The 20,641-nt window shown below is 51.5% G+C and overlaps 1 protein-coding gene across 4 annotated transcripts in view; it reads right to left on the reverse strand.

Annotated features, from left to right (window-relative positions):
* Positions 1-20,641, reverse strand: part of PAK4 (p21 (RAC1) activated kinase 4) — a 44,995-nt gene that overhangs the window by 18,148 nt on the left and 6,206 nt on the right. For 2 of the 4 annotated variants that reach the window (XM_045846900.1, XM_045846901.1), the window contains exon 1: positions 1,730-1,928. The exons of the other annotated variants lie outside the window; for them this stretch is intronic. The gene's annotated coding sequence lies outside the window, so the exon portion shown is untranslated. Of the gene's footprint in view, positions 1-1,729; positions 1,929-20,641 lie in introns of those variants that run through there. 4 annotated transcript variants of the gene reach the window in all.

The raw sequence follows: 20,641 nt of genomic DNA on the forward strand, positions 1-20,641 counted from the left end.
TTATTACTGCCACTGTTGTCATCGCTGCTGCTGAATGAATGAATAAAGGAACAAATAAATAAAAGAGGATGCTGGGCAGGGGCCTCTTTGGCCAGAGCAGAAGTGCCAGTCTTACTCTCTCCGTGGAGTCTTACTTTCACCAGGGCCGGGATGGGGCAGTGCAACGGGCTGCCACTGTCTGTCTCTGCAGCTGGACAGGGAGCCCCCATGAGGATGGGGCCTGGAGCCAGCTCAGCCACCCTGTGCCCCCAGCCCTGCCCAGCAAAGAGGGGCCACAGTTCAGACTGTGGCTGAATGAAAAGATGCTGCTTCCTCTACCCAGCTGGGCCCAGGCCAGTGCTCAGAACCCCGAGGGAGGCCAGTCGGCTCCTCTGACAGCCCCAGGCTTGAACACACCCTTCCCTCCTGGCCAGGCACAACGGCGCATAGACACAAAGGGCCCTATTGGTGTCCCTCGCCCTCCAGAGGCACCCAGGGTGGGGACAAACGCCACAACAAACCTGAGTGTGGGGGAGCCCGCAGGGACTGGGGAGATCAGATTAGACTTCATTCACTCCTCCCTAAGGCAGGCCAGGAAGGAGGGAGAGGGTACAGGTAGAACAGAGGCCCTGGAGCCCTCCCAGGCCCCCGGAACCCAAGCCCTCCCCTGCAGTGCAACTCCCTGTCCACCTCCACCCCCACACTCTAGACACAGAAGCACATGAAGACGCTCCACAGTGCACAGGCCCTCCACAGAGACCGTGACACAGACACAGCACAGGCGTCCAGCCACACAACCAGACACACGGGAACTCACATGGTGGTTGCACAGAAAATTCCCCAAGCAGCCAGAAACAGCAGCAGGCACCCCGACTTCACACAGGCAGAGGCTCTACAGGAGCATGGGCATGGGAAGGGACACTATACCCCAAGCCTCAGCTCCTGCCTCTCGGATATGGGCCCCTGCAGAGTGACCCCAAGGGACACGTGAGGCATTGGAGGGAGAATGTGGGGGAAGTGGCCTTAAAGAGGGGCCTGGCTCAGGGGAAGATCTCAGCATGGAGAGGCTGGGACACTAGGGCTGCCACAGCTGGGTCCCTGAAGCTCCATGGACCCAGGACCCTTCCAAAAACACTGCAAAGACCTACACACATCCCAGAGAAGCAGACACTCCTGAGAAAGACCCACAGATACATACCAACAACATATATGATACTGACCTGGGCCACCACCCAGAGACACAGGCACATGTATGCACACACGTAATTCCACAGACACTTCGTAACTGCTGGACTTCCCTAGAAAGACAGACCCGCACACACACAGAGGAACACTCCAAAGTCAGTCAGATCACAAGACCCACACGAGCCTAGATCTGTACATAGTATGTAATGGGCCCCCACGGCAGACCCAGGCACACCCATGGCTGACTCCCGAGTCAGTCACCCAGAGTGACCCAGGCAGGCACAGCGTCAGAACCACCCCCATGCAAACCAGACCCCAGTGTCGCACTCCCACTGAGATGCTCAGGAACCTGCACTGAGACCTGTGGTGAGCCCCAGCAAAGACACCTGCCACTCCTGGCACATGGAAACACTGTGACCCTGCCCCTGCCCCAGCCCCAGTAAGGTGTGGCCCCGGGATCACATGCTCATGCTGGCTCAGGTGACCAGGCCGCAGAACTGCCCTCCTCACACCCAGGGCAGCCCTCCCCACTCCTCCCCTCCTGCCTGAGGCCAGGGCAGCTCACCTTCACCGTCCTCTTCCCTTGGGCCTGGGCCACCCTCCGTGGGGGAGCTGGCAGACAGAGGCTTCAAGTTGGGAGAGCAGGCAGCAGGTGTCCAGGGGCACCCACCAAGGAGGGCTGGTGGGGCTCTGCGCCCCAGCTTCCCTGGCCGCGGGTGGTGACGCAGCCCTGGCCCTGCCCTGCCAGTTGAGCTCAGTGTGGCTCCAGCCCACGGGAGAGGGGAGGAGGAAGAGTGGGAGGGAGGGACAGAGGGAGGCGGGGTGAGCCTGGAAAGCCTGGGCCACATCACCCACAACTGTCCTGGCAGAGGGAGGGGCTAGGCAGGGACACAGAAAGAGGGGATTCCAACCACGGCCCTTCCTTCAGTGGGGCCAGCCCCCCACTAGCACACCCACACCCCACTTCACTCCCATGGCAGGCTAGGCTCCAGGGGCCAGGGAGGCAGTGGCTCTGCACAGTGCCTCAGAGCAGCTGGCAGGGCAGCGAGGTTTGAAACAATGACCCGGGTTGGGGGGCAGGTCAGACGGATGGGGGATAACTGGAGTCAGATGTGGAGGGTGGCTAGAGACCTGGGGTTCACTGTGTTCCCTACCCCCCCCCTTCCAGACTGTGAGTCCAGCAAGAGCTCCGAGAAGGCAAAACAAAGGTGGCCTTTCCAGCTCTGCTCGACTCATGTATGAGGATGAACCTGAGACATGCGGTCTAACCAGGAGGGAAAGATCAAGTTCATGGTGAAGCCCCAACCACACTATCCCGAGGTGTGAGAGTGGGGCTGGGAGATGTGGCTGGCAGGAATGGGGCAGAGAAAGGTGGGGAGGGCTGTGCCACGCTGGCTCTGACCTTCTGGAAGTGAACGGCCCACCTTTACGGAGAACTTACTTTGGGCTGGGCCTGCTCTTAACACTGATATACACTGAGCATCGTACCTCACTGCTGCCCTCAGGGGACAGGCACTTTGTCAGGCCCATTAACAACAGAGGAAACTGAGGCCTGGAGAGGTTGAGTGACGTGCCCAAGGGACATGGCAGGGAAGTTAGGCGCCTGCCATCTGTCCGAGTGCCTGTGCCCTAGACCAGCTTTCCTGAGCAGCGGCCTGGCTGGTCCAGAACCTTGGCTCCAGAACAGGAGAACAGGACACTCAGATGGGTGGAATGAGGAAGGGGCCATGCTGGCCCAGCCTTATGGCCAACGCCCTTCAGGTCTCGCCTCCTCTGCAGAACCTTTGCTGGCCCAGGCCAGAGCTCCTGGTGTGAAGTTTGTGACCTTCTGTGTCTCACCGCCATGGGGGACTTGGAGGCGACAGAGGTCAGACTGCTCCCGCAGCCCCGACACCCAGGCTGGGCCAGGTGCCTCCTCCGGGCCCTATCCCAGCGCTGCCCCTCCAGCCGTCACTGTCTGTGACAGCGCTGTTTGTCGCCCCCACTGGTTCACACGTCTGCCGAGCTCCAAGCACATATGACGCAGGCCTGTTGGAGGACCTGAGAACTCAGCAATGAACAAACTAGACAAAACTCCCTGTTCTGGGGACTGACATGGAGTAGGACTGCTCTCTCACCGAGGGGTCCTGTGAGTGACAGGAACTGGGCTCAAGGCTTCCCATTCCCCCACAATGGCCAACTCCCGCAGGACTTCAGCCCTCACACCAGGGGGGCCTGCAAATCCCTCAACCCCCTTCCCTCCCTCACCTGCTCAGAGATCCAGAGGCTCCCAGCAGGCCTGGGCTGGGCCTGGGGCCACAGCAGGGCAGGAAGGGGACCCCAGAAGTCCCAGATCCCAGGCCACCCCCTCCCCCACCAGGGTGGAGCACCTGTCAGGCAGCCACCCAGACAGGAGCCAAGTGGGGCGGCTCTCCTAACCTCCCCAAACCAGACAGGCTGGTTTGGGCTCTGGCAGGGGAGGCAGTCGGGGATGGGGCAGTTCTGGCCAGTCAAGGGGAACCAGGTCCTACGGTGAGGGAGAGGGCAGAGAAGGGGAAGGGAGGAAGGAGGGAGCCCTCAGCCCCCAGAAGTCTCACTGGAAACGAGGGGGTCTGCTGGTGATAGGCCTCAGAGGCCAAGAGAGGTCGTCCAAGATCCTCTCGCACCAAAACAGACCTTTATTATAAAACTTTTTAAACACACCCCAAAACAGAGACTAAACCAGTGAGCCCCCATAAAATGCACTACTCAGGTTCCTAACTATTACCATTCTGCCCATATGGGGTCATTGCTCCCCTTTCTTTCCTGTCCTTTCCGTCTCAGGGTCTGTCTCTTCATAAAACAGGTACATGGTTCAAAAGCCAATGGCACCGGAGGGCAGTGATAGGATGGCATCCCCCGCCCTGTTCCAGCTCAGCCCTGGAAGCAACCTCTACTGGTCCTTCCTTCCTTTCTGACAGAGCCTACAAATGCATGTGAGTGCAGGTGCACACACATGCTCACACACTCTTTTAAGAACACCATAAATGGCAGCATGCCACACAGACTAATCTGCACCTTGCTTTCCTCAAGAACATTCCTTGGCTCTCCTGTGCCGCTGGCACCAGGGGGAGCTCGGCAGCACCCAGCAAAGGTGAAGACGCATACTTGGGACCTGGCAAGCACCCTCCTGGGTAACTACCAAGCAAAACGCAGCCCTTGGGCCCCAGGAACACGCATGGGAAGGTTCACAAAGCACAGTCTGATTCTGCCAGAGACCGGAAACAGTGCAAATGCTCATCTGTGGGAAACGGACAACTGTGACCTACTGGCTCCATGGAGTACCACACAACAGGGACAATGAGCGACTGAAGCAGTGGCGTATGCGCAGGAAAGCAAAATGATGTTAAACAAAAGCAGTGCAACATAAAACACATCCTAGGATTTCGTTCAGAAAAAGTTCAAAACCAGACGGAATGAAATACACTGTTTAGGAAAGCACACAGAGGTGGTGAAACCAAAAAGAAAGCGAGGCAGTGACTGCCAGCAAAGTTGGGGCAGAGGGGCCTGGAAGGGGCTTCTGGGCGCTGGACCAGCTGTCCCTTCACTGGGAGGGGCACTACGTGGTCTCCCCATTGTAATGACTGGTTATGCTGCACATTTATGCTTTATGCCTTTTCCAGCAAGTATACTAACAATTTGTATTATTTTATTTTATTTTATTTTTATAAAAGATTTAATTTATTTTTTTAGAGAGAGGGGAAGAGAGGGAGAAAGAGAGAAACATCAATGTATGGTTGCCCCTCATATGCCCCCAACTAGGGACCTGGCCTGCAACCCAGGCATGTGCCCTGACTGGGAATCAAACCAGTGACCCTTTGGTTCACAGGCCAGTGCTCAATCTACTGAGCTACACCAGCCAGGGCAATTTGTATTATTTTAAAATGTTATTATACTTATCTACATTATTTATCTACTTATGGTTATTGTTTTATTTTTACTTATTAAAAGAACCTTATTATAAATCTAAAGAAAAGATATATACAATATACGAGGTCTATCTGGAAAAAGTCCAGCTATTGTTAATACAAGGAGAATGGTTTGTGTGACACTGATGTAACCTGACAGCCAAGAAGACTGGACTGGAATGTGCATGCGTGAACAATGATGACTTCTCTGTACTAGTCAGTAGGGCAGTAGATGCTGTTGAGTGAGCATGTGCACTGTGTGGCCATCACATTCAAAATGATTGAGCAAGTAGAGTAACAAACCTGCATCAAATTTTGCATTAAGTGTGAACATTCCTCTGCTTAATATTCAGAAGGCCACAGCCATGGGCAACTGGTGATTGGCAGCTTCACAAGGACAACATGCCCACTCATGCATCACGTCTTGTGCAGAGTTCTTTGGTGAAACATCAAATCACCCAGGTGAGTCAGCCCCCCTACAGCCCAGATTTGGTGCCCCGTGACTTCTGGCTTTTCCCAAAACTAAAATCACCTTTGAAAGGGAAGAGATTTCAGACCATTGGTGAGACTCAGGAAAATATGATGGGGTAGATGATGGTGACTGGGAGAACTGTGTGAGGTCCCAAGGTGCCTACTTTGAAGGGGACCGAGGCATCATTGTCCTGTGTACAATGTTTATTGTATCTCGTATCTTCTTCGACAGATGTCTGTTTCTCACAGTACATGGTTGGATGCCTTCTGGACAGACCTTGTGTGTATTAGCGATGTCTCCATGCCTGGATCTCCACAAAGTGCAGCCAGCCCTGAATGGAAGGACCGAGGTGCTGTGGGCCAGTCCCCATGAGGCCACGTTGGTGGTTTCCAGCCTTGAACTCTTACAAACGGCAGCCATGACAACCATTGCACATGTAATGTCATAGGTGTGCTGGCGTGTCTGTGGGCCAAATGCCTAGAAGTGGAACTGCGGGGCAAATTTGTCCCATGTGAGGGCTTCACAGCCCAGGGTGTTGTCAAACTCTGATCCTTGCCAGTCAGATAGGTGAAGTGTGGCCCCTCTCAGCCTAGATGTCATCTGCATTTTTCCGCTTAGCAGGAAGCACATCTTTTCCGTTATAAAGGCAATCAGAATTCCTTTTCTGCTAAGTGTCTCTTCAAAGTCACTGCCTATCTTTCTGTGAGGTCAGGGACACCTTAGTAAACCCAATGTCCCTCAGCTGCTGAAAGCCAACTGGGGCCAGCATAGCTAAAGCTGCCTCTTTCCCAGCTCCTGCCACCTCTCAGCCTCATTTCTCCACACTCCCGCCCCCAGGCATGGGCTCCAGCAGCATGCAACTTTCTTCCCACGTCCACGGATTCCACCAACAGAAGTCCGATGCACGTCCACTATGCACTGCCCAGGTTGGGCCAGCGGTGCAGCATGGTCCTTGTCCTGTGGGGCTTAGAGTCAAGGATCACACAAATGAAATGTGAAACTTGGCCAACTCGCTGGCCAGAGGGACAAGGGTGTGGTGGAGCCAGGCCACAGATGAGCCAGGGAGCCTGCATCTGGAAGATGTAACTCTGGCTGCCTTCTCTGTGGAGGATGGGACCAAGGGGGCCTGAGTAGGTATGGGGACAAGTGACAAGAGCACACAACTGCTCCAGGAAATTGATAAAGATAGCAAGGCAGCTAGACATGAAGAGAAGGGGACAGATCAGAGCCATGTCTACCAAGAAAAAGCAACGCTTATCAATGAGGACGAGGCAGGTGCCAAGGGTGACTTTGAAGCTGGGTAAACCACAGTGTCATCTGCCACACAAGGGAGACCGAGAGGAGCTCCAAAAGTGCCAGGACCCAGAATACTTCAATTTTGGAAAAAAAAAAATGAATAGGGTGAGAGGACTCTCTGTCCCCAAAATAAAAGTCTAATCAATCAATAGCTATAGTAATCAGTATAAACACACAGACCAGTGACCAGAGAGAGAACCCGGAAACAGACACAAATGTACCTAACATTTTTAAACACTGATTTTTCTCACTGTGGTAAAACATATACAATGCCTATCATTTTAGCCATTTGTAAAGCATATAATTCAGTGACATTAAATACCTTCAAAATGTTGTGTAACCATCATCACTGTCCACATCCAAAACCTTTTTATCGCCCCTGACACAAACCCTGCACACATTAGACAACAGTTCCCCATTCCCTCCTCCCCCAGCCCCTGGTGACTCCTATTCCACTTTCCGTCTCTATTCCATTTTCCAATTTCCTAGAATTCGCCTAGTCTAGGGACCTCATATAAGTGGAATTTTACAATATTTCTCCTATGTTTGGCTAATTTCACTTAGTATAAGGTTTTCAAGGTCCAATCACATGGTAGCATATATCAAAATTTCCTTCCATTTTTATGACTGAAAAATATTCCATTGTATATATACACCACATTCTATTTATCCATTTATGCATTAATAGACATCGGAGTTACCTCTACATTTTAGCTTCTGTGAATAATGGAACTATGCATATTGGTATACAAATATCTACCCAAGTCTCTGCCTTCAATTCTTTTGCAAATATGTACACCTAGGAGTAGAAATGCCAGGTCATACAGTAGTTCCATATTTAACCTTTTGAGAAACTACTGAACTGTTTCCTGCCGTGACTGTACCATCTTATATTCCTACCAGCAATGCACGAGAGTTCCAATTTCCCTACATCCTCACCAATACTTGTTATTTTCCTTAAAAAAAAAAAAAAAGCCATCCTGGTAAGTGTGCAGTGATATCTTACTGTGGTAACTTATTTTTGACAAAGAAGCACAGCAATTCAATAAAGGAAAGACAGTATTTTCAACAATTGGTGCTAGAACAACTGGACATCCATATGCAAAAAAAAAAAAAAAAAGGAAAGAAAAAAGAACCTTGATCCAAACCTCACACTTCGCACAAATATGAACTCATTATGGATCACAGACCTAAATGTAAAAGTTAAACTATAAAACTTTCAGAACACAAATGAGCAAATTTTCAGAATCTAGGGCTAGGCATGGAGGCCTTAAACATGACACCAAAAGCACGACCCACAAAAGGAAAAGGTAATAAAGTACATACACCTCATGAAAATGAAAATCATTTGTTCCTCAAAAGCCCATGTAAAGAGGGTGAAAAAGCTACACACTGGGAGAAAATATCACACATATTTACAAACTGCACATCTGGCAAAGAAGTAGTATCTAGAAGAGATAAAGAACTCTAAAAACTTAGTTAAAAAAATCTAATTAGCAAATGGACGGAAAACACGAAGAGACATTTCACCAAAGAGGATGCACAGATGGCAGATAAGCACCTGACAGGGAGTTCAACATCATCAGTCATTAGAAGAATGCAAATTAAAGTCCCAATTAGTTATCATTACACACCTATTAGACTAGCTAAAGTAAAAAATAGTGACAACAACAAATGCTGGTGAGGATGCAGAGAAACGGGATCACCCATGTGTTGCTGGTGGTTTTGGAAGCTGGTGCAGCCCTCTGGAAAGAGTGCGGCAGCTTCTTTGCATGTGCAGCTACCAGGCCGCCCAGCAACTGCACTTCTGAGTATCTGTCCCAGGGGAATGAAAATTTACGTTCACACAAAACCTTTTATGTGTGGTTGTTCATGACAGCTTTCTTTATATCAGCCCCAAACTGGAAATAACCCAGATGTCCTTCAATGGGTGAATGGTTAACAAGCTGTGGTACATCTACACCATGGAATACACGGTATTCTCAGTGACAAAAAGGAATGAATATTGAGACAGGCAACAACCTGGATGAATCTCCAGAGAATATGCCGAGTGAAAAGAAGTCAACCCCAAAAGGTTACATACAGTATGATTCCACTTACATAACATTCTTGAAACAATAGAATTATAAAAATGGGAAATAGATAAGTGGTTGCCAGGAGTTAGGGATGGGCCAGGGAGGAAAAGTGGCTGTAAAAGGCATCGGGAAGGATCCTTGTGAAAAAATGTTCTGTATCTTGACCATATCCATGTCGATGTGCAGGTTGTGGTCTTGTACTAACTACAGATTTGCAGGATGTTACTGTTGGAGAAACTGGGTAAAGGGTACAGGGGCTCTCTCTGAATTAATTCTTATAGCTGCATGTGAATCTACAATTATTTCAAGTATTTTGATTAAAATAATAACTTGTTAAAAATGCCAGACTCTTTCCCACCTTTCAGCTTTTGAATATGCTGCTCACATGCCTTAAAACACCTTTCCACACACTAACATCTGTTCCTTTTGCAGCCAGTAACTCAGATATCTCCTCCTCTGGGAAGCCTTCCTTGATTTCCTAGGCCAAAGCCAGGGCCTTCCAGAGTCCTCTGGACTTCTACCAGCACAGTTAAGCCACTTGGGACTCTGCTTTCCCCAAGGTGACTCTGGGCTGTCACTGCCTCTAGCTCCAATAGAGTAGGACCTCGGGCTGTCAGGTTACCAGCCTGTCCCAGGCATCAGCCAGCATGGGACTAGACTCAGAGGAGGTACACCAGTGAATATCTACAAAATGAAAGAGTAAATGGCAATAATGACAATAATACTGACAGCTAGGACTCATTAAGAGGTTTCTATGTGCTTCTTCTGTATGCTTTACGTTGGTGAAATCACCTTTACACAACCCCATTTTATAAATGGGGAAACAGGCCGAGGGACTAAGGATGCCCCGTGCCCAAGGTCACCTAGCTAGTAGGTGGCAGAGCCAGGTAGCAAACCCAGGCTACAGATCCAGAGCCTTTGATAGTATGTCCAACCCAGAGGGCCTCTCCATGACAGGCTAGACACGATCACTAAACAGGGCCCTCAGGGGAAGCAGAGGGGCACAGAGGACAGGGGAAGAGAAGAGACCCTCCCACCCCACCTGCCCACCCCCAGGCCATTCCCAAATGGAGGAAGGGTGTCTGGTCTTTCTCCAGACAGACCTGGGATGATACCAGAGTTCCATTCCTACCTTACAGGTGCTCAGGTAAAGCCCCTTACACATCAAGAACCTGGAGGCAATGGTTTCAGACCAGGCTGGGGCAGGGGCTGCGGACCCGGAGCAGACAGCCAGCCCCAGGGCGCCCTCCTGAGGCTCCAGCAGGGCAGGCTGCTTTCATCTGGCAGGTGTGGAGGGACTCTGACCCACGCCACCGCTGCCAGGAGCATCCCTATTGGCACGGGACTTTATTTATCCACCCAGAGAAACCTCAAGAGCAAAATATTGAGAGCAAGCTGCAGCCAAGTGCTGGCGGCTTGGGACCATTTACACACAGTTTTAAAACCTGCAGAACCATCCAGTGTACTATCTAGGGAAGCACAGGGTGGGGTCACAGTGAGGCTCTGGGTACCTGGGGGAGGACATCTGGGGGGCTTTAACCATGGCAAGGGTGTTTTCTCTCTTGGCTGTGCACTGGGCCCAAGGGGGTTCATCAGGTGATTCTCTATTCTCCTGGGACATCTGAAATCTTTCATAATTTACAAAAAGAGGTAATAATTAAAAGAAGAAAGATGGTTGAATTTATTTGATAATGCTAGAAAGAGCACATGAAGGAAGTGGCTTTTAGGGCACTGGCGATGCTTGTCTTGATTTGGTTATTGATAGATGAGTGTTTGCTTTATAATTATTCATTAAACTGAACAGGGAGGTTTTATACACATTTATGTACATGTCATATTTTACACTTCCACACAGGAAATACCAGTGATAGCGATTCTGACAGCTGGAAGCTTCATCTACACATGCATGTGTGCACTGGCTCCCTCTCTCTCTCAGCCTGTCGCTGTATCTGTCTGTCTGTCTCTCTCTCTCTCTCTTACACACACACACGTGCGCACGCGCACCAGAGCTGAACTACTGCAGTAATCAGAGCAGCAGTCCTCCCTGGCCCCTTGCAGCTCTTTGCCTGCTTCCTGCAAGGAAGACGAAGGCCTGGAAGCAGCCAGCCCCAGAGCTCTCAGACTCGGCCACAACACACAGCTCCCTCCACATCCTGGCACTCTCATGTCCTGCATGACTCACACTGCCCAGGGAGCCCTTTCTGGCCACAGAAGTAGTCCCTGGCCTGCCCTGGGGCACCACAGCTGGTCACACAGACTAGAAGGTGTTATTTAAGATTTGATAAAGTGTCCCCATGGCAGGGGCAGCACTGGCTGGCTCATTGGAGCCCTGTGCTGGAGATGCAGACCAGCTGAGAGGACAGCTACATGTGGGCAGCAGGCTGGTGCAAAACAAGGCAGCGAGTAGGGTGCTGTGAACACACCCGTGTTGCGGAGGAGGACAAGGCTCTCGGCAAGGAAAGGTACTGGCCCAAGGTCACATGGTGTGTATCAAGAATCAGGATTCCACGGCAGGTGTGACCCGGGGCCCAAGTCCACTCACTTAACCACATTCATCCTCTCCTTCATTCATGCACTAAGCAATTCTTTATTATGCACTCAGTTGCCAGGGACTGTTTTAGGCACTGGGGTCACAGCAGCAAGTAAGACAGTGCCTCTTTCTCGGAACTGATGCTCTAGTGGAGGAGATAAGCAATACCCAAGTAAACAAAAATGTACATAACAAGTGGAAGAGGGGCCAGAGAGTACAGTCAGGGAGGTCTGGGGTGGCATGTGAGCAAGACCAGAGGAAGTGAGGGAGCCATGTGGGGACCTGGAGGAAAGCAGTGAAGGTAGAGGGAGTGGTTACTACAAAGGGCTGAGCCCTGGAGCCCGCATGATGCATGGCAGATGTGTTGGGAGGCCACATGGCAGGGAGACAGGGCGGGAGAGGAGAGTGGTGCAGTTGAGGTCAGAGACCTACACTAATGCAGAACAGCAGCTTCAGAGCACATGCTCGCACCATGCCTTTTACTGCGTGGTCACTGAGTCCTGACCACAGCCCTCCAAGGGAGGCACAGTGCTCATGATGGTAAGGAGGAGGAAGCAGGCGAGGGATGGGAAAGATTCCCGAGTGGCCCAGCTGGCCGAAGGCAGAGCTGGGGCCAGAGTCTAGCTCTGTCCCTAAGCTTTAACCATAGGCCAAGCTGAAGGGGGTAGGGGTTCGGGATAATTCTCAGCTGGGACCCTCTGGTCCCAGCAAAGCAGGATCCCAAAGCTGTGCATCTATGACAGCAGTTCACTGGAAGGGGGCCAACAATGAGCCCTCAATTCCCAGAAGTTCCTGAACCTCAGTCCTTCATGTCCCCACCCCCAACTCAGCTGTATCTGGGTCCCCGCCCTACTAGGAGCAACAGAAGATTTTTTTTCAATCTACTCACTTTTTAAAAAACTTAATTAAATTTATTTTAAAAAGCACTCAGGAACTACTGTTCATAAATACTACCACTTAGGAAAGAAATGCAACCTGAATAGAACCAAGCTTCTAGACCTAAGTCCCAATTTACAGGGAGCACACAGGACAGAGGAACATATCAGATGACACCACAAAGAAGCATCAGCCGCACTTAGACCACAGGATGGGGTCTGGGATGGATAAACCGCCCAAACAGCAAGCGCACAGAAGAACTGAAGGAGGAGATCTTATGGATTACAGAACACAGAGGGGGCTGCCAACCAAATTCAAAAGCATAGACCTCATCTGCACTCCAACCCAAAGAGACAAATTGAAAAAAAGATGCTAGACAGTTGGGGAAACATGAGGATATAAAGAAATTATTTTGTTCGTTTATTCCTGTGATAATAGTATTGTGACTATTTTTTAAAGATTCCTTATCTCTTACACAGTATATGATATGTGAGAATTGCTTCAAAATGATCAGGGAAGTAGGGGTGAGGTACAGATGAAAAATCCTGGTCACACTCCACTGGTGTGGTTCAGTGGACTGAGTGCCAGCCTGCAAACCGAAAGGTCGCTGGTTGATTCCCAGTCAGGGCACAAGCTGGGTTGCAGGTCAGGTCCCCAGTCGCGGGGCATTCGAGAAGCAACCGATCAATGTATCTCTCGCACATCGATGTTTCTCTCCCTCTTTCTCCCACCCTTCCCCTCTCTCTAAAAATAAATAAATAAAATCTTAAAAAAAAAAAGAAAAAACTCTGGTCGTGACTGGTAACTGATGAAGGTGGTATTGAGATGTGGAGAAACCATTAGAATATACTTGAACATTTCCTTAATACAAAGGTTTTAAACATTTTACAAAAGGAAATGTGACCGAGTCAAAACAGCAAAGAATTATGAATCACTCACCCTGTGGATCCCAACTACTAAATCCAAACATGTCCCCTGCCTTTAATGACTGTAACAGCAGTAGAGGCAACAGTGTCCATAATGACATGATGACGGCAGCCCTCTGCTGAGCGTCACACACGCACACTGACTCAATCTGCCCAGCTACCCTGGGAGGCAGCAAGAATCCTTCTCTGCTCCAGATGCGGAAACCAACGCAGAGACACCTGCGGCTCAGGACCTGACCCAAGGTCATAGAGAAAGCTCTCCTGCAGCTGCGAGAGGCAGGAAGTGCGGCTGGGGGCCCCAGCCCTTGCCCAAGCGTGGGAGCACTGGGCTCTCATTCCCATCCAGTAATAAAGGCTCCTGTAATGCAATGATCACATCTCAGCATAAACTTTTGCTGAAATTAAACCACCAGCCACTCCACAGAAGCCTGAAATGGTAATGCCAACAGATGACAGAGATTTGAGGCCCATGGAGGCCTAAGGGTCACAGAATCTATCAGGGTTCACTGGCGTGGATGGTGCTCCTGGACAGGTCGCACAGTCAGCCCCAGTACCCACAACCTTAGTGGGAGGGGTGCCCTCCCCCGACTCCTCCTCTCCAGGTGCAGTGAAGGGGGCTGGCGCAAAATGACATCAGCATCCTTCCTGTCCCTGTCCTGGGCCTGCAGAAGCCATCTCCCTTCTGTGGCCTCAGCAGGAACCTGGTTCTGAACAGGGAAGCCTGGAAAAGTTTCTGAGGGGTGGGGGTGGAGGCGGTGAGGGAAACGGAAATTGAGGGTGGAAAAGAGGGACAGAGACAGGGAGAAAGAAAGAAGGGGGCAGTGAGACAGAGAGATGCAGCACAGATGGGGGCATGGTCAGGGGGCAGGACAGTGACAGAGGCTGCACTGCCAGGGACAAAAAGGCCTCAGCTGCCTCGTCCGTAACATGGGAGTAATGTCGTATCTTCCTCCAGTGTGGTTGTGGGGTGACGTGACTTAATCACACCACATCAGAAGCCTAGAAAACTGTCCCAAAAGCACATATGCACATATATATCACAAATGCACATATATATATGATGTCAAGTCTGTAGGTCAGTGGTTCGCATTCCAGCTCAGAGTCCTGCCAGAGTCCCCCAGAGAGCTTTAAGAAAAAACACCAACGCTCAGGCCCCACAGCCAGAGATTAGCACTCTAACGGTCTGAGCTTGAGCCCTATACAGAGGCCCCACCAGGTGACTCTACCGTGTAGCCAAGGGTGAGCACGGGATTGGGGGAGTTTGGGGGCTGGACACATCGTCCCAGCCCTGAGCCCCTAGAGGGGGTGGGTGTAAAGTGAGATAGACGGATGAGGCAGGCAGGGGAGGGAAAGGAACGGGTAGGGAGGGGCAGGGAGGGGCAGGGTCAGTGCCCAGGAGGCCCCTCTCTGCCTGCTCACCCTCCCCCACCTTAGGCCACCGGGAGTCTGGGGCCTGCTAAGGAATGCAAGGAATGAAGCCAGGCCTGGCACAGCCATCTCCGGGTCCCCTCCCCCTTCAACCAACTCCCAGGAGCCCATCCTCAGTCCAGTCCAGTCCAGCCAGCTGCTGCCCCTGAGAAGCCCTCAGCCATCACCGGGTCCTCCCAGCCTGCACACTCACTCTCAGACCTCACACAGAGAACCAGTCCTGAACTGCCTCCCCCACAACTCAAAATGCTGGACCACAGGCCCCATAACAGCACCCCCTTCAAAACGTACTTTTCAGTGGTGGAATGAGCAACCCTGGCAACAGGCAAGGGGAGGGTAGAGCTTATCACCTGCTCCGGACCTGCTCTGGCCAGGTGGGGCAGCCTGAGATGGCTTCCCAGAGCTAACTGACCTTCAGGCCAAGACCCAAAGGGTAAGTCAAGTGAGTGCTCTAAACACCAGCCAGGCCTTAGTGCAGCCAGCAAGGAGAAGGAGGCAGGCCTGTGGACCAGAGGTGGGACTGGGTGCTGGCCCCCTCTCTGGGCAGCAGGAGCTATGGAAGGGTTCTAGGCAGGAAGGGACCCACTGTAACCACCACAGCACCTGCTGCCCTCCCCCTCTTCTCCCACAGGCATGGGGAAGCGCAGCTAGCCCACTGCAGGGTGCCAGGCTATTCCCAGTCCTGCCTGGCTCCTTCTGGAGACCCCACCAGAGCTGCTTCCCACATCCCTGAGTCTGTTCCCAGATAATTAAACTGTAAGCTGATTAGTCAAGAAAAACCTTTAATTAGCCCTTGAAATCATTCAGGAAAATTACAACCTCCTCTGCGGGCGCTGTGCCTGCCCTCTGCCAGGGCCCAGGGTGGTGCCAGGGAGGAAGCAGAGGCTGAGGGAGGTGGACCCTGTGCTGCTGTGAGAGCCTCACCCAGCAAGGCTCAGCCGAGGGAGCAAGGTGCCTCGTGGGGAAGGAGGGCACAGGCTCCCCCGCCACATCATGAAGACCCGGGAATAAACCCAACAAGAAGTGGGCAAGGACTACGATGGGAAACTATGGCAGTTTTCTAAGAGACATCAGAAAAGACATAAGTGGAGAGAGACCACGTTCAATGTCATGTCTGTGTATGTGGCAGAAGCTTGTCTCATATTTAAACGAAATTACAAAAAGCCAAGCATGGCCAAGACAAGTGGGAGGGCCTGTTCTCCAGTGATCAAGACTTACTACAACAACAGAAACTGGGACAGAAAAACGGAGCAGGAGAAGGGATGAGAGCTCCAGAAACAGGCCCACCTATACAGAGACATGATTTATGATCAGGCAATGGAGAAGAGTGGTCCATTTTTAATACACGGGGATCCAGGTAGAAAATATAAAACTGGATGCCCACTTCACACATGCACACACACCCCAACTCAGGAACAAATACGCTAAATGTGAAAAGCAGAATCATAAAACTATAAAAAAATGAGTGACAATTTTGACTACATTAAAATTAAACACTTCTGTTCATCAAAAGACAATTTTTTAAAAGTAAAAAGGCAAACCTCAGACTGGAAGAAGATAATGCAACATTTTAGAAACAAAGGCCCTCCTCCAGAATCTAGGATTAACTCAAAGAGATAAGAAATAAACAGGCAGGCCGCCCAAGGGAAACACAGGGGCAGGCCGGAACCGGAACTGGCACCTCACAGCAGAGGCGCTCCAGATGCTGGAGGAACCTGTGGAGGGAGAGCCGCCCCACCTGACCAGCCACCAGGGAAATGCGAATCAGCACCAGGAGGAGAGGCCACCCCATCAGCTCAGGACCGGCCTGCAGCAGGATGGGCCACAGGTCCCATGGTCAGAGCCACCTTCCAGGATTCCAGGAAGGACTGGCCAGTAGTATGGGTACACTGTGTGGACCACTGGGAGGGGCACATGCAAACCCTCAATTAGTTTTCCCTATTAATCAATCAGCCTAATGAATAAGGTCTCCCAGGGCGCAAGGTTATTTCAAGTCTTTTCCTGCCTCCAGGCAGGGGTGCCTCAGAAGGCCAAGAATCCAAGAGACAGGCTTCAAAATGGGTGGCTACTGGGTCTGTGCATCCCAGTGTGTCCGTGGAGGCCACTAAGGGCCAGGCACTCCAGAGTATTTGTGGGAAGAAAAAGGAAACAATCGCATTCACATTAACATGCCAGGCCCTGCGGAAGTGTGTTAGGAGCAAAACTTCAGAGATGCCCCAGGACACCCAGAGTAGCCTCAGTCCTAGAGAGAAAGAAACTGGGACATGGAGAGGCCTGAGCAGCTGTCAAGATTCGAACCCAGAGCACTTCAAGACCGACACTGATGCTAGCCTTCCATCTATTCCTCAAGTGCCCCTGCACTCTCCCACCTGGAGCCCCGCACAGGCAGCTCCCTCAGCCTCGAGCACCCATACTGCCTCCTCTCTAAGCTAACTGTGAGTGCCATCCCCTCCTTGGGAAGCCTGCCCTGTACTCCTCACCTAGAGAGGACCCCCACCCTACATTCCGGCAATGACACTCACTGCTTATAACAGCTCGTTCACTCCCTCCCTCCCTCCCTCACTCATCCATTCAGTCAGCCTGCCAGCACTCAGTGAGTGACTGCTACACATCATGCTCTGAGGACACAGCAAAGGGACACAGTGAGCTAAGTTAGGAAGCTAAGTTACGGGCAGTGGGGACAATACACCAGGAGAACCACAAATCAGAATGTAATGTAAGTAGCAATGAGGAGTGCTACAAAGAAAATCAGCAGGGGAAGGCGGTGGAGGGGTGGGGGAGAGGGACAGGTCACAGAGAGAGCAGCGAGAACAAAGGCCCTGAGATAGGACCCAGCCTGGAATGTCCTCGGAATGGTACAGCAACGGTGAGCAGAAAAGCCGGGACAGAATCTTGTGGGGCCTTGGAGACTTTTTGTGAGAGATAAAGCCTCGGGAGGGTCCCCAGCAGGAAAGGGTCATGATCTGGCCCAGGCTGCCTCTGGCTTCTGTGGGAACTGGCGGTGGGAGCAGTGGAGAAGGGAAGAGTGAGGAGACTGGCTGGAGATGAGGGTGGCTTGAACTGGGGGTGACGATGAAAAAGCATGCAAGGTACCAAGTTCCGGTCTGAAGGCAGAGCAACAGGGTTCCCTGACCCAGTGGACGTGGAGGGAGAGGACAAGGGGAACCAGATGGTGCCGGATTCTTGGCCCTGTCCAGAGAGGGATGGGGTGCCTGCTACCCAGACAGGGTCACTGGGGGAGGGGGGTGGTTTACCTGTCTCTGTGTCGCTCTTTTGTCGAGGTCTGCGTACATGCCGGACCAAAGAGCCTGTTGTATTCGGTTCTGGGTCTCGTGGCCCCAGCTTATCGAGGAGTGAGCACTTGACCCCTATCGGTAGGGTGGCTAAGAGTGGGCAAAAATAACCAAGGAAATATCTCCACAAGGGAACTCATCGCCACAATAACAAGCACATGTTACTTTTGCGGAAGAACAGAATATAAAATGTTTCAAAGTCAATTAAAAAATCTGGCAAACCAGCCCTGGCTGGTGTAGCTCAGTGGATTGAGTGTGGGCTGCGAACCAGTGTTGCAGGTTCGATTACCAGTCAGGGTAAATGCCTGGGTTGCAGGCCATGACCCCCAGCAACCGCACATTGATGTTTCTCTCTCTCTCTCTTTCTCCCTCCATCCCCTCTCTAAAAATAAATAAATAAAATCTCTAAAAAAAAAAAGAAAAACAAAATAAAACAAAACAGCAAACATGATACTTAATAGTAAAAGACTAAATCTTTAAAAAAAAAATCTGGCAAACCAAGTGTTGTGTTGATGAGGATGTGAAGCAGCTGCTGGGCGTGTACACGGACACAAGCACCCTGGAAAGATGCAGGGCGGAGTTCACTGAAGGTGACAATACCTTACCCTCGGACCCAAGCAATGCACCCCACACGCGTTCCTTGGAGAATCACGTGCACACGCACTAGTAGGCGCATTCAAAGAGGACATTCACACCGGTGCGGCAGGAGACAGAGAACGAAGTCATGGTTCGTTCACATCATAGAATATCACACAGTAATTAGGGTGAACGAACTGCCAATACGGGCGACCATGTGGACAGAGGGTGAGAGAAGGCAGACACACGCAAGAACACGCAAAGATCCCATTAATGTGAAGTTCAAAAGCAGGCAAGGTGGCACTCTAAAATTCAGGGATGCACACCTGGCAGAAGCTACCTAGAGAAGCGGAGACATGGTGACCCCCCAGATCAGGGGGGTGAGCACTACTGGGGCTGTGATCAAGAGGGTGATGGGGGCTTCCAGGATGCTGAGCTCTCTGCCTCTACCCTAGCGTGGGAAGTGTTTGCTCCCCTTGTCATCTAGCAACCTGACCTGTGCGCTTAGCCACTTTCCTGTGTGTGTGTGTGTGTGTGTGTGTGTACATGGCATTTCAGAGTCAAGTAACCTGGGGCTGTGGGAGAGTGGGGGGAGCGGGAATGGGGCTGTGGAGGCTCCTGTGGGCAGCAGAGGAGGGGTCCCTAGGGAGAAAGGGGGCCGAACTCCCTGGGGGGATCCTCACCTGGGGGCTAATACACAAAGAGCCATGACCTCCTGCAGTGTCCTACTTTCTCCCCATGCCCAGCACTGACTGAGGAGGGAAAGGCAGAGGGAGAAGAGGAAGGGGAGGAGACCCAAGACAGGAGGCCACTTCCCTGGTGTGGGAGTGGCTGAAACCAGACTGGGGAAGCCAGTCGAAACCACAGCACAATGCCGCTTTATCAGGAGTTTCCAAGCTGGGGCACCTGGGGAGAAAGCAGGGAGGGCTGAAGAGAAAAGCATGTGGGGACTCTACCAGGTCACCCCACCTGTCAAGGTGTTCTCCTTCAAAGCTCTGCTGTAGCCTGACTGGACTGAAGACACAATAGAGGCCGTGGGGAGGGAGAGCTTCCTAATCCCTCAGGCTTAGCTAAGCAGGGTGGAGGTGGTGTGCCATAGTGGCTGAAGCCAGAGTGGGCAGCCAGCAGCCAAATCCCAGCCACACTGGTTCTGTGACCCCAGGCAAGTCGCCAGGTTCTCAATTTCCTCCCCTGTAAAAGGAGAATAGTAATACCCACAACTTGGGGGTGCTGGGAAGATCCAATAAGTTAGTTTACCAAAAGCACTCAGAGCACTTTCTGTGAATACTAACAGTATAGAGTAATATAGATACTAATGCTAGCAGGTAACCGTCTTAGAGCACTTACTGTGCATTCTGCCTGATGATTATGCATTTATAATGTCAAGACATCCCTATGAAGAGGTACCATTAATGTCCCATTTTACAGATGAGGACACCGAGGCACAGAGAGGTGAAAGTGACTTGTCTGGAACCACACAGCCAGTAGTGGCAAAGCTGGCTCCAGAGTCCACATATTCCACAGTGTCAGATAGGTCAAGAGCTCCAAATTGGAGGCGGGTAAGCCTGGGTTTGAGTCCTGGATCTGCCAGTCATCTGCTGTGGGGTTTCCAGCCTCTGCCTCAGTTTCCACTTCTTAGGGAAGGTAAAAATGTCACGAATAGACAGCTCCCAGAAAAGGAAGCCCAGATGGCTTTCAACAAACACAAGATGTTCCACTGTACTCATAGTAAAATCAGAGCTACAACAAGGGCATTGGGTACCTACCCGAAAGGCAAAGTCTAAAGCACTGGGTTAACACCCTGTCTGCACAGACAGCGTGTGAGGAAACCATGGTGCCCTCAGCCCTTGGGGGTGGGGCATGTAAACGGGCACAAGTGCTCGGGCAGGCGGGGCACCACCAGTGAGCACTGGGAGCACACACCTCGGACCCCCAGCCCAAGCCCAGAGGCGAACCCTCAGCTGCACTCACAGGCACGTGCAGCCCAGTTCAGTGGAGGGAAAGCCCGGAAGGCCCTGAATGGCCATCTGCGGGGACACGTGCGTGCCACAGGACGTGACACAGCCACAGCAAGCACGA

This window comes from Phyllostomus hastatus, unplaced genomic scaffold (assembly GCF_019186645.2).
Source record: "Phyllostomus hastatus isolate PE091 unplaced genomic scaffold, TTU_PhHast_1.1 phas_contig_5, whole genome shotgun sequence".
Lineage (NCBI taxonomy): Eukaryota > Metazoa > Chordata > Mammalia > Chiroptera > Phyllostomidae > Phyllostomus > Phyllostomus hastatus.